The sequence below is a fragment of the Gymnogyps californianus genome, chromosome 12 (genome assembly GCF_018139145.2).
Source record: "Gymnogyps californianus isolate 813 chromosome 12, ASM1813914v2, whole genome shotgun sequence".
Lineage (NCBI taxonomy): Eukaryota > Metazoa > Chordata > Aves > Accipitriformes > Cathartidae > Gymnogyps > Gymnogyps californianus.
This window is the reverse complement of record NC_059482.1, coordinates 12627294-12640145: the sequence shown is the minus strand read 5'-3', so window position 1 is coordinate 12640145 and position 12852 is coordinate 12627294. Positions and strand designations below refer to the sequence as shown.

The following is a 12852-nucleotide window of genomic DNA, read 5'->3' as shown; positions in this document are numbered from 1 at the left end:
TATAACCAGGAAAGACATCTTGTTTTTCTTACCAGTCATCATTTTGAAACTGAAAGCCTCACCTGTGTGGTAGCGGATGTATGGTGATAGCCACCAGTCATGCAAGAACTGCTTCTCACCTGTCAAAGGTAAAGGAAAGACTAATTTACTGTCTTCCATAAAACCAGTCAGGCACATTTAAGCTTTTGGTAGGTATATAGTGCTATCAAACCTTTCACATGAACTGCATATTTTCTCAACTTAAAAGCTCTGCATTTAAGCCTCCTGTGCTAGAAGATAGAAGGTTTATAGTTTTAGAGGTAAAAGACCCTCTACACACTGTGATCTCCTAGCCTAATTTTTTGTGCCTGCTACATAAATGTGTTTCCAAATCAAATACTGCTGGTGGGACTTTGTTTTCTTTTTCTTCTGCAGTGAATGCAGATGTGCACAGAAACTAACACACAGTAGTTCAGTTCATAAGGTACAAAGACATGCATACATACTATTTTTTCTACACTAAAATAAAATTCCTTATTCTAAAATACAAGTGTGCACAATATCTCTTGGAAGACTGTTAAATCATACTGTTAAAAATTATACTGCATCAGGGGATTGGGTTCCTAATATTTGTATTCAAGATGCCAAATGTGAGCAGATTTTATACTATTTTCAACAAATTAAACACAAATATGTAAAATGTTTATAAAACTCAGTCTTCTATTTTGGTCTTATATTGAGTAACTTAATAATTCTGCATAGATTTCTTTAAACAGAACAAAATAAAATGATGAACTAAGCCTGGAAATGCGAAATCTAATGTTTTTCAGTTTTCTTCAAAAGCATATATAAACATCCCTGGAGATTCACATCTACCAGAAGTTTAATAACATTATTTAGATTCTTTGTGTCCCATATGTTAGATGTATTTTTAATGTATACCTGTTAAAACAAAACAAAAAGTTGTCAGATACTATATTCTCTTCTCACCACTGTTAACGGTTTTCCTAGACAGTACTATCATGGAAACATCATAGCATGTTGTGATCGATGAAAGCTTGTTTCTCACATTGCATGATGTTTCCCTTGGATTCTCATCTCCCGCTAGTGCCTACTGTAAAATTTTGTCTAGTTCTTTCACCTTTAAGGATCTCTCTTGTCCTCCATGTTGTAAGCTACTGTGTTATCTTCCTGAATCAGTCTTCCTGTCTTCTTTGCTGCTTCACCTCCCACTTCTTATGGAACAAGAAGGCTATCTTCATCTTCCCCTTCAGTCCCTACGTCTGATAACTTACTGCTTTCTCGCTGTGTAGTACAGAACAAGGTAATGAACAAAATAAAGCGGATAGTGAATTTCAGCAAAATCCACACAAATCCACGGAGGGGCAGAAAGGCAAGTAGAAGTCTCTCTAAAACAATTCTATTTTCTGACTTTGTATTTCTAGCCTGGATACTGCATATGACAGTCAGCAGGAAGGTACCAAAAGCATCCTAATCATCAATGCACAGAATTAGGTTCAAAGGTACCTTCTTCCTTTGCTGTAGCTCTTCCCACCCCCACCCCCCCTTTAGCAATGATTTCAATATTAATCAAAACTACTTTGTATGTGCAGAACTCTTTTGGTACAAACTCTTGATTTCTCTTCACCCAAAACAAGACTTCACTATCCTCGCTTTTCAAATATATAAGAAAAAGGTAACAATTCTTACACCAACAGAACTTTCCTCTTGTACAAAATAACTGCTCTTACAACTATACTTTCTAGTTTTGACCAACTTCCTTTAATAAATCCTTTTAGAGTGGTTTAGGAGACTATCATTTCAAATTGTCCTCTCTGCTTCTCCACCAGAGGTTGTCACACTTGTGGCAAAAGAAAAACTTGTTCTGCAGCTGCCTCACTTCATTACCAGTGGAGCATTTTTATTTTTAAATGAATGTGTTTGATTGTGAACTAAAAATAATTTACGTGCAGTAACGTTTTCCCTTCTGCTACCCTTGTCAGAATGGCAGCGGCTTCTGGCAAAGAGGGGCCACGGGACGAACAGAGGTGCTAATGCGTTAGGCCACCTTACCAAGCTATGTTCTATTGCATTGTCCTAATCCTGTCAAAATGCTTTTATTTTTGCCACCCCTTGAATTCTGCTGCACTCCTGTGCTACCTGTAGGCTTATTCCAGATGTGAAGAAAGAGATTTCAGCACCAAGAATCCATTGCAAAGAAACATCCTATCTCCAGCTAACTTCAGTTAAAGACCTGGTCCAAATGAAACCAACAGTGAAAACCAAACTGACTTCAGTGGAATCAGGATTTTATTCCAAATACTTCATGGTATTACTCTGATTTGAGCCCTCATATAAAAGGTAGGTGTAAAGAACCATCTTCGTACACATCCAAGCTGAAATGAGCAGAAACTCTACGCTATTTCCAGTGGAGGTCCAGGTCATCTATAGATAGAGAAATACAAAGAAACACCAATTTAGCTTTTTAGAGGGGAAAAAAGTAAGACCAAATATCTCTGGATACTTACAGCATTACAATAAGACAAAAAGGTCAATTAATAACTATGTTGTTCAAGGGTCTTTTTTCCCCCCAGTTTTGTAGCTTTCTTGGGCTAACTAGTAAAGTCATCAAAGTAGAGTTTGATGCATAAGGAGCTCAAAGGCAACTAGGACCACTCCCTTTTCAGCAGCCTCTGTAACTCTATAGAGGGTAATAAGCCCCAGAAGATGGAGGTCTCAGTTATAAAACAGGAGCCCTGTACAACCCTGCTGGAAGAAAAGTCTTCCACGTGTAGTGAAGAAGGGTATACGAGTCCTCTGCAGAGCTAAGAGCAAGGCCCAAGTCACCTTAAACTCTCATTGAAAAGATGATTGATTCTGCTCTATTTTGCTTCTTCCAGCAAAACATTGCAGGATATTTTCTCTGCTGCTTGCCTCCAAATTTACCGTATTTGGTTGCCAAGTCCTGCAGTTGTCAGACGAACATGAACTCCCCCTGATGGTGCACACCTATTTTCCTTGTGATGTAAATCCTCCTTTTCACTAGCAATACAAATCACAAAACCATATATAATTCTACTTATTTTCATATGATACTGAATGAAACGACTTAAAGCTTATGCCAAATTAACAGTTGTTTCTTGGCAATTTCACACCGGGATTCTATGCCAACTTCTGTTAACAAGCAATGTTATTAACAGAGAAAATAAGTTTTTTTGTTTCTGCTTTGATTTGCCCACTTGAATTTACTGGTGTAGTGAATTTTCCCATGTATATACATACCTAAAAACCTAACAAAGGCACAACGGTTGTATTATTTCCATAAGAATTGCTAATGCACTCAACTTTTAGACAGTTTAGAGTTTGGTGGGTTTAAAAAAAATATTAAAATCAATATTCAAAATAGATCTGCAAGGCACAAGCTTCAGATCGTCCTCTAGACTGCACTATCACACACTCCAAGAGCTGGATTTTCTGTGAAGCTCTCACCTCTTAGTGCTACTCAGGAAGTAGAAATGAATTAGAAATGAGATTTAACTAGCCAACAGATTATTCCCCTGGCACAGAGAACGTACTGCTGCTAATGTGCCAGCTCTTCTACTGCCACCCACCATCTCAGCATATGGGGTGTGTCAAGAGTAACAAAGCAGCAGAACAGCGCATCACTGTATTTCTTCTCCCCTGTACAGCTCAGTTAAGTCACCAACACTACTGGTAGCTCTTAGAATTGCCTATCAGCAATGCAGACTACAAGGTCAGGGATGAGCACAGTAAGGGAATGACGCTCCCTCTTCCCCCTGGATTGAGCATCAGCCCCTGATTCTAACTATCCTCATTAGTTCAAGAGAATATTTTGTGCAGTATGCAACCAAAAACAAAGTTCAAAAAAATGTTTATGCTACTCATGGTGGAGCATACAACCAAATCACAAACGATCTGACACCTTCTGCTTATCCATTTCTTTCTCTAGCTTTTCTTCCAGTGCTGTTGCAACTCAGTTCAACTCTTTCACACCCATCCCTTTTCTTATTATTTTTGCTAAAGTAGAATCCTTAAACATTCTGTATTTGTTTGGGGGGTTCTTGAGTTGTACAGATGAGTTGTTTCTTTGGAATTAAATAAGAATGATTTGGGCATTAACACTTGCCATCATCCTGTGATGTACTTTTATAATTAGTCCAGTTGTGTCATGTTCTTTGTCAAAAATTAATCTCAGTTCTCCATTGTTGCCTCTCCCCTTTCGCCAGATCAGGCCTTTATTTCTCTCTGTGTGTGTATAACTGTAAGATGTCTTCTAAAGTTGCTCCCTATACTTGCTTTCTACAATCCAGCAAGTTTGAACATAGAGCATGCGTTGTGGAGGCTCCACAGTTGAGCTCAGTGACCAAAAGCTGCATCGTATCACTGACTGGACTCTTCCAATAGCCCAGATTTCAACTTGTATTTAGAGTAGGTAGAGTTCATGCCACCTCTCAGAAGTAACGGCACTTCTACTGCTTGTTTGTTTGCATTTAATGTGTTTTGGGCATAGAAAAGATTCTTTATGGGCTACTAATATATTAAGTAATGAAAGGCATAGTAAATCTGAAAGATTACCAAACTTCATTAAGCACAGTCCCAAAGGATTAAACAAGCATAAAATAAAAGCTATATTCTGCTATTCTTTGCTGAAATCTGTATTATTTTCAGCTTACATTGTCCTGAAAAGTGAGGTCTTCTACTTGGCCATGTGTAAAGGGGACTCCCAAAAAGGTGTCAATAAAAGTTTTTGTCTCACTGCATTCCTGAAGGCAAGGAAGACATTGTCTTTCACAGCTCCTGGAAGGCTGAAATGCATTATTAAAGAACAGATACTAAGGTACCTGGATGATTCTGCAAAAAGGACATGATATGACATAAAAAGGATAGTGTCAGTTTAATGTCATCATTAGGTTTCAGAGTTAACAATTCATTAATTACATTTAAATGAGGTAAGTCTCTTTCCCTTTTATCTTGATGTTCTAGGAGTAATCTGAATTTGAAACATTTCCATACCAAAAGCACAGGCAAAAACACTAGATACTTTTAATGGAATCTGAGATTTTACAGTTGATGGTATATAAAAATGGTAGTTCCCTAACTGCAGCCTTGAGAGCTGACTTCTGGGCGAAAGAAAGTACTTGTACTTGTTCTTTCCTTTAAGGCTTCTAGTAAGGAGTGCAAATAGTGCTCTTTGTAATACTCTAGAAAATTAATGGTGGCTATCAGAATAATTTTGTATCGGACCGTAAACTGAAAATAACTGAATGTCAAGTAGTGACTGCCAAGTGACAAATTTCCTGTGATAATATCAATTTCCTAAATATTCATTTAATACTTTCATAAAAATACTAACAACAACTTTATTAAAGTGAATTTTACTCTGGATATGAGCTGCCATGTTGTGGTTTTATTCCATTTCATAGAATTTGCCTGAGTCTAAATATTATTTTGAGAATTTTTTCGTCTTTACTTCTCATAGCTTCTTATAAATTCTTTCTTTCTTCCTTGTCCTTTACCTTAAAAATTATATCTTTGTCTGGCTAAACAAAGGCTCCACACCAAAGACTCAATTTTTTCAAAGCAATCCTTAGGCAGCTGAACTTGCAAGTATCCAGCATTTCTGAAAATCAAATTCTTTCTTCTCCAGGCAATGCCTATATGATGTTACATCAATTTAATTTGCACAGTCTAATCATACTGATTTAGCTACCTATATATCAAACTGAAGTGCAGCCACACCACTCTGCAGTGCAAGCAGAAGGTACTTCTGCTGTTAATCATTGTACAGCACGGTACTTGGTTTGAAATACCCACTCAATACATAGCCCATGGTGCAGCATTCCATTCCTCAGCCCTGTCCTCCCCATCCCCGCTATCTGCTCAGGCATATTGCTCACAGATTGCCTGTCCTGTTGTGGGTAACTAATGTCCTCCATGATTTTCAGGTTCAGCAGTGGCCTCACTTGCAGAAATGTTTCTTTGTAGACAGCAGATAGAGAGAACAAGTGACATGAACACTTGTTTTTAGAGATTTCCATCATGTTGTCTTTATTTCGCCTCATTACCAACTCCAGGACCATCTCCCCTTCTTCATTTGACCATTCCAGTCCTTGAAGAGCCAACCACAAAGAGCTGCAAAGAAGGAAAGATCTTTATATGGTTCATGCAAATCCGGGAAACCGGTACAAACTGCTACCTCATATATTTTAAAAACATAAGCCTTCTTACCCCTAAGCATCACAGGAAGATATACAGGGAGAAAGGCAGAGGTGAAGTAAGGGTGCTAAACAGCAGTTTAAAGAGTAGGAAAAAGAAACCATAAGGAATGAGTCCATGTGAATCAGAATAACGGAGTTACTTCACTTCCAGGGAAGGTTACTCAGAGTCACCCAAGATGCCTTTTAAGAGAAACTCTAATGTTATATCTCTTTGCAGAGAAAGTGGAATATTCTGGGCTCAAATGCTTGCAGACAGCTAAATTCAGTGTTACAGAAGAGAAAAAAAAAAAGAGGAATAGCTTTGACCCCTTCAAAATATTTTCTGCACTTCTCATATTACAATTGGCATCAAACACAAAATTACTAAGGCTTTTCATCGCTTTCTTCTTTTCATTAAAAATATCGTTGGCTGCATTGAGTTTAAAATATCACAATGCTGAAACAAACCAAAAATTTCTTAGTAATAGCAGTCTGAACGACAGAGTATTAGCACCTTTATCAAACGGGAAATGAACACAACTCTGAATTGCACGTAGCTTTTACAGCAGATTTGACTAAAGAATCATCATTCATTAAGCTAGTTTTATAGGAGAAATGTCCCTGCAACTTGAAAAGTAATTAAAAAGTTGACAGGACATACATCTGTAGTATCCATCACTGCAACTCACTTTGACTTCTGGATTTTTTTGTTGACGTTTGGTTTTTGTATGCTCTGGTTAAAAACTACGATGTCATTAGTTGCTGGATGTTTTTGTATCCCATTCATTAGGTTCACAATCTTCTCATTTTACCTTTGCACATCATCACAGGCATTTTACAGTAGTATGATAATAGAACATGGATACAGACAATGCTCTTAAATAGCACACTTTCCAAAACAACAATAGTCCTGATATATTTATAACATGCAGCTATACAATAAAGATACTGTACAACGTACGGGTATTTCCTTTCATTGAAACAGTCCTCTTCGAAACACTTTAAGAGGGCTTTAAAGTAACCTTCTACATTTCGTTTTGAAAAGGGGGAGGGAAGAGAAAATTTCCACATTGTGGATTCAGTCAGGCGGAGGACATGACTTGTGCAATCCTAATAAATCAGAGCATTCCCGTGTGGCAGAAGCAACAGGGGAATAGTGTAAGAGCAGTGCTGCATGTTGACCTAAGCAGGAGCTTATCGAGAAATGATGTCCTCTTAAACAGACTCCTGTAGAGATGTTCTGCATTTCCTCTGACAAATTGTAAGTGCCCTGACTGTAACATTCCTAACAAAATAGGGCTGATTTAGCAATGCACAAACTGCCCATTATCCTACTGCATAAAAAGGCCATTTAAAGCAAAGCCTTAGGACACTGGCCCATTGGAAACAGCACATCTGAAAAATTACCCCCATCTTGTGCCACCAAAGCTGTTAACTACCCTAGGGAATATACCTCATTTACAATCCAGACAAATGTTAACTTTAATGAGTTTAAAAACTGCCATTTTTTTTGCATGACTTTGATAACACTTGAACTCTTAAGCAAATACTTTGGCTATTTTTTCACCTGGAATACCATCTAACTGATATTGCCACTGCATTTGTTTTCAGCTGCCCTTGTCTTTCCCTCATTCAAGTCATAATGTTGTGTAAAAGTGCAATTAAAAAGTACATCCACTCCAAAACAACGCTGGAAATATTAAACAATTTATTTTAACAAACCGTTCCTGTCTGAAAACTTTGGATGCCAAGATTACTACTTGTCATTATCTTCCCAAGAGATGGAGTACCTTTTTAAAAAGTATCTCTAATGAGATCTACAAATCTATGTGCAAGACAGCTTACTTTATTGCATTTATAAAGATAAAAAATATTTTAAACAGGTTATGGCTCTTGAGACTGATAAAACCACAATGGGGGTAAGGTCATTGGGAAATGTTAATAAAAGTTTTCATAAAATATGATGACTCTCAAGGAGTAATGTTTGGGTATGAAAAATAACTATGAAAGTATATTTCCTGCGATGGTAAACACTCAGTTTTCCTATACCTAGTTGACTCTCCAAATCCTTCATTTGTTCTGTTGGCGGATATTTCTAGCTGTTTGATTATGCATCCGGGATGGTATTACTATTAGCCGATGCAGCATCTTTGCCTGAACTTCACCCATTCTTTCACAAGTTTCACTGAAAGAGAAGAACAGTCACCTGCTTTGGCCGTTAAGTCCTCATTTTAAGCTCTTAATCTCTCTGTCAGTGAGCGACATCCAAAAAAGCCTTATCCTAACCATACAAGAGGAAAATCTGTTCAAACCCTGCAAGAGTGACACCTTTCTCTTCTCACGGTGTAGTTTTCACAATAAGAAATTGTGGGAAATATAGCAAGAACAGGTGAAATTCCTGAAGCTAGTTCTGTATCAGTAAAGTGTCACACTACACTTATACTCCCTATCATCTTCTGTTCCTTTAGCCTGGTGTTCTGTTGCTCCATATCATTAGCCACAAGCTGAAAGGAAATGCTTTTGTCCAAGTAGAATTTCTTAGACAACAAGTCAGATAACCTTAATGAAATAAACATCAAATATTGGATTTTCATGTTCAGACAAAGTACTTGGGAGAAAGCCAATGCCCTCCCTACCTGTGACCAGCTTTTAAAAACAATAATTTAAGAACAATTTCTGTATACACAGAAAATAGGCCTTCAAGCATGCAGCTCCATTAATTGCAGGCTATCAACACCTATGGGTCTATTCAATACAGACACATGTATTTTTGACTATAGGCAAAATTTTGCCTTAAAAATTGTTACTAAGTATTTAATGATTTTAAATTAATTTGATAAGTCAGGTAACACATTTTATCACATTAAAAACAATAAAATAAATGGAGAAATAAAAAAGTTTAGAGCACTAGCAACTGATTATCTTGTCAACATTGTACACAAAAGATGAGAGAGATTCTCAGAGTTGGTTCTGAAAGTACTCTGTGCACAAATACATCAATTTAAAATAAAATGGTGAATGCTGCATTAGTTTGAGACTCACAAAATTGATATTTCAAAACAAACTGAAGTCACGTAAATAATTATAATATTTTGGTTATGTAACTTATATAGTTTTCAGGGGGGGAGAAAAACTTAAAAAAATTTAAAAACCCAGTCTTGGCCAAAAGCACAAGAGGTTTGAGTTTGCAAAACTGCAGTTGCTAACCTGCCTAATATAAAAGTACACTTTTTAAGCTGTTCACATGAACACCAGGTTTCAGGCCCTGCATCTCAACAAGAATGCAAATATTTTAGCAGCAGAATAGATCCATTCAGCTAAAGACCTTAGAAATTCATATCATATAATACAATCAAAATTTGGAATTATCACACAAAAATATTATTGACTAATGGACCAGCTCACATACAGTTAAATGTACTTTTTTTGTTTAATATTTTATTTATCAAGATTTCTACAGTTTAAATACCTTTATATTGGCACAAAGATCGCGTACACAATCTTTATTCCATGAAAAATAACACATCACTAATTTGAAGAGAACAGATCTAAGATTAGCTAGGCAAACACCATTTATTCATTTCCTTCTTAAGAATCAAGGAAAATTCATCCAGAAAAATTAATATAGATATGTATTAAGGTTAATCAACCACAGACTCAGAAGTCAAGAAATGCAGTTTATGGTGTATATGCAGCTTTCATTTTTTCACACATCTTTTCAGAAATAAAGAATAGAACAAAAAAGTAAGCCATATAAAATATTAACACTTTGCATTAATCTCAAATTTATTACTAGTCAGCAGATAGTGATTGCATGTCTTATTCCAGTTACAAAGCCATTTACTTGGTCTGTGCACTTCTCTGTAAATCCAGGTTTGATTCCCAAACTGAGATGCTCTACCTATGTCCCGACACAGAAACCAGGTAACTACTGAAAGATACATTTTATAGAAAAAGTCTGTAGGAATGATACTGGCGGGGAGGATTGCTTTTCCCGTATTATATTATTTTATTTTTCAGAAGGCAGAAAAGGCAAGGTGAGGATCCTTAGTTACTGTGTGTGTCAGCTTTGCCTCAAGCTACTTTGTTTTTTGCTAAAGAAATTGTGATCGTGAAGGACACCAAAAGAAAAGGGGAAGAGCAGTAGTAGCAAGGGATTAGGAGAGTAAAAGCAGAGCAGACCATAGACTTGTATCATGGACAAAGCTTCATTACTACAAAGATCTCTATAAGCATATCTAGATGCAAGATTTAGCAGACAGAAATAGGCACAAGCAGTACAAAGGTATCATAGATTTGAGTCAAACCCATTCCAGGTTCCTCCTGGTTTCCCACTCAATTGTTTTAAAATAAAAGCTAGAGCACTGTACTAGCAAATTTTATACCACCAAACTATTATCAAACTCTAATACAAAGACAGCATCTGTATTTTACACCATGATCTATACGTAAGGCCACATTCTGACAGTCAGGACACAGATATGAAATGAGTGAGGTACGCGAGTGCCATGTCCTACTGTGCTGCCTCCTTATCAGTGCACCTTAAGAGAGAAGCAGCCCTGAACAGCCCTTATACACACTTGAAAGGGACGTGATGGCAATATCACTTTTGCTGGCCTGGTTCTGTCAGCCAACGTGGAGCAGAGAGAGATGTTGTGAACCTTATTTCTGCCTCCCCCACCTCTTGGAGACCATCCATGCTAACACCAGTGCTGGTTTCAAATAGCCTTTGCCCTCAGGGATTGTAAAAACAAAGATGAAAAACAAAGCAATTCAGAGCAAACATTGGGAAGGCTACTTGCACTTGTTCCTACTGGTACTGCAGTAGTTGTCTAAACCTTTGTCTTTTACTGTAAGTTCACAGAAGCAAAGACTTTGCACAACATTTCTTCTTCTTTTAAAACTTACAAGAAAGTACATAAAGCGTCAGCAGAGCAAATTCACAGCCACAACTCAACCTGTGTGTTTTGGAAGTACATCTGCATTAGTTTGTGGCCAGGTACAATTTAAAGTAACATCAGTTCAAAATTACGCTAGTTGCCAACAATTCCTAGATGACGTTGGTGCAGGCCACTCCCAGACATGCGTCATCTCCTCTAACTATGGGACAAGAATCAGAGTGATATAACAGAAATGTTTAGAGGCTGAATCCACCAGCTTTATGAGAGCTCAGTGCAAAGCTTCTGTAATAGACCAAGGAATAGAGCCCCTATATCACCAGACACATCACAGAGATGTCCTGCTTAGGACATCAATTTAGATGAACTGCTCAATGCTCATCTAACCTTTTCTCATTTCCAAATACTTCTCAGGTCTATGTGTGTATTTCTTCTAGTCTTTTGTTTAAGATAATACGTATACACACAGTGTCACCTAGCTTCCTTAGCCTCTGACAAAACCAGCCAGAATGTAAATAATGCAGAGATAGATGCTTGTGATAAGTGTTTATGCAGACTGAACAACCATGGCAGTAAGTGCAAGCTTAGCTTTTGTTTCTAGAACCCATGTCGGAGGTTTGAAACTGCCCCCAGAACACAACAATATTGCTTTGCATATTTTGTTTTTCAAATAGAAGTATGTATTATTTCAGTGTTAGAAAGGATTTTTATGCTCTGTAACAAAACACCAAGACATAGAAAGGAACTGGAGCTTACTGACTGTCAGCCTAAAGATTATAAAACGCAGAAATAAAAACTTCATGAAATAAAGTTTCTCTTATAAGCTTTGAGTCATTAATAAATTAACAGGATTTATTGATTGAAACAGATCCCTGTAAGCGTCTGATATCTTGTTTCATCCAATACTCACTAGTAAAATCAGACTAAAAAAGTTATTTACTAGTTTTGCTGGGATGAGAGAACAGCTGTTTGATGTTCTGATTTATAAAAGAGGCCAAGAGAGAGTGTATTTGTTGTGGAATTAATTGGTCCAAATTAAGCACATACTGTTTTTCCAACTTATGGTAGGAATCTTATGTGATTTAATAAATATGATAAATAGCTTGTGAGAATAACAAAGGATAATTCTGGGCCACCCCTGTAGTGCACAGACTGTCAGCAGAGTTTGGGTAACTATCATTTCAGCAAAGAAAGAAAGGGTAGAACCTGGCAGAGAGAAAATTTGAAACGTTATCTCAGCTTAAAAGGGAATCGGCTAACAACCATTCTGCAAAAACCTTTCCTCTAAAACAGCAACCTGGACCAAAGGAAGCATCTTTACCTCTTGAAGAAAAAAAACAAAACAATCAGCTGTCCAATAACAACACATTTTAATTTGTAATATTTAAATTGGTAATGAGGAAGGTGTTTTGTCTGAATTTCCATTTCTTTCAGGGCCTAATTATGAAAGACAGAAAAAAAAAAGTGCTATGCACTCTCTTTCACATCTCATTACATTTATTCAGCTTTATTACTAATTCTTTGTTAATATAATTTTCACCCTGGGAACTACATTTTTTGTCTAGTTACCCTGATACATGAAACCCTTAAAGCAGGAAGTCCTTGATCACCACATCATATTTCTCATGGTATTTTAAAATGACACTCACCATATTGTTAGAAGTAGGTTCTATCAGCAGGCTGCTCTCTGGAGGTGTTCTTTCTCTCTCTCTCTCAGGTGCCTTAAAGAAGTTTTATCTAGCATGGTGGCCTAGAGA

General features: G+C 37.0%; 1 long non-coding RNA gene across 4 annotated transcripts in view; it reads right to left on the bottom strand.

Moving 5' to 3' along the window:
• Positions 1–4894: 4894 nt before the first annotated feature.
• Positions 4895–12852, bottom strand: part of LOC127021128 (uncharacterized) — a 188686-nt gene continuing 180728 nt past the window's right edge. For all 4 annotated transcript variants that reach the window (XR_007767166.1, XR_007767165.1, XR_007767168.1 and 1 more), the window contains 2 exons: positions 12745–12845; positions 4895–6132 (listed from right to left, as the gene is read on the bottom strand). This is a non-coding gene — a long non-coding RNA (uncharacterized LOC127021128). The remainder of the gene's footprint in view (positions 6133–12744; positions 12846–12852) is intronic.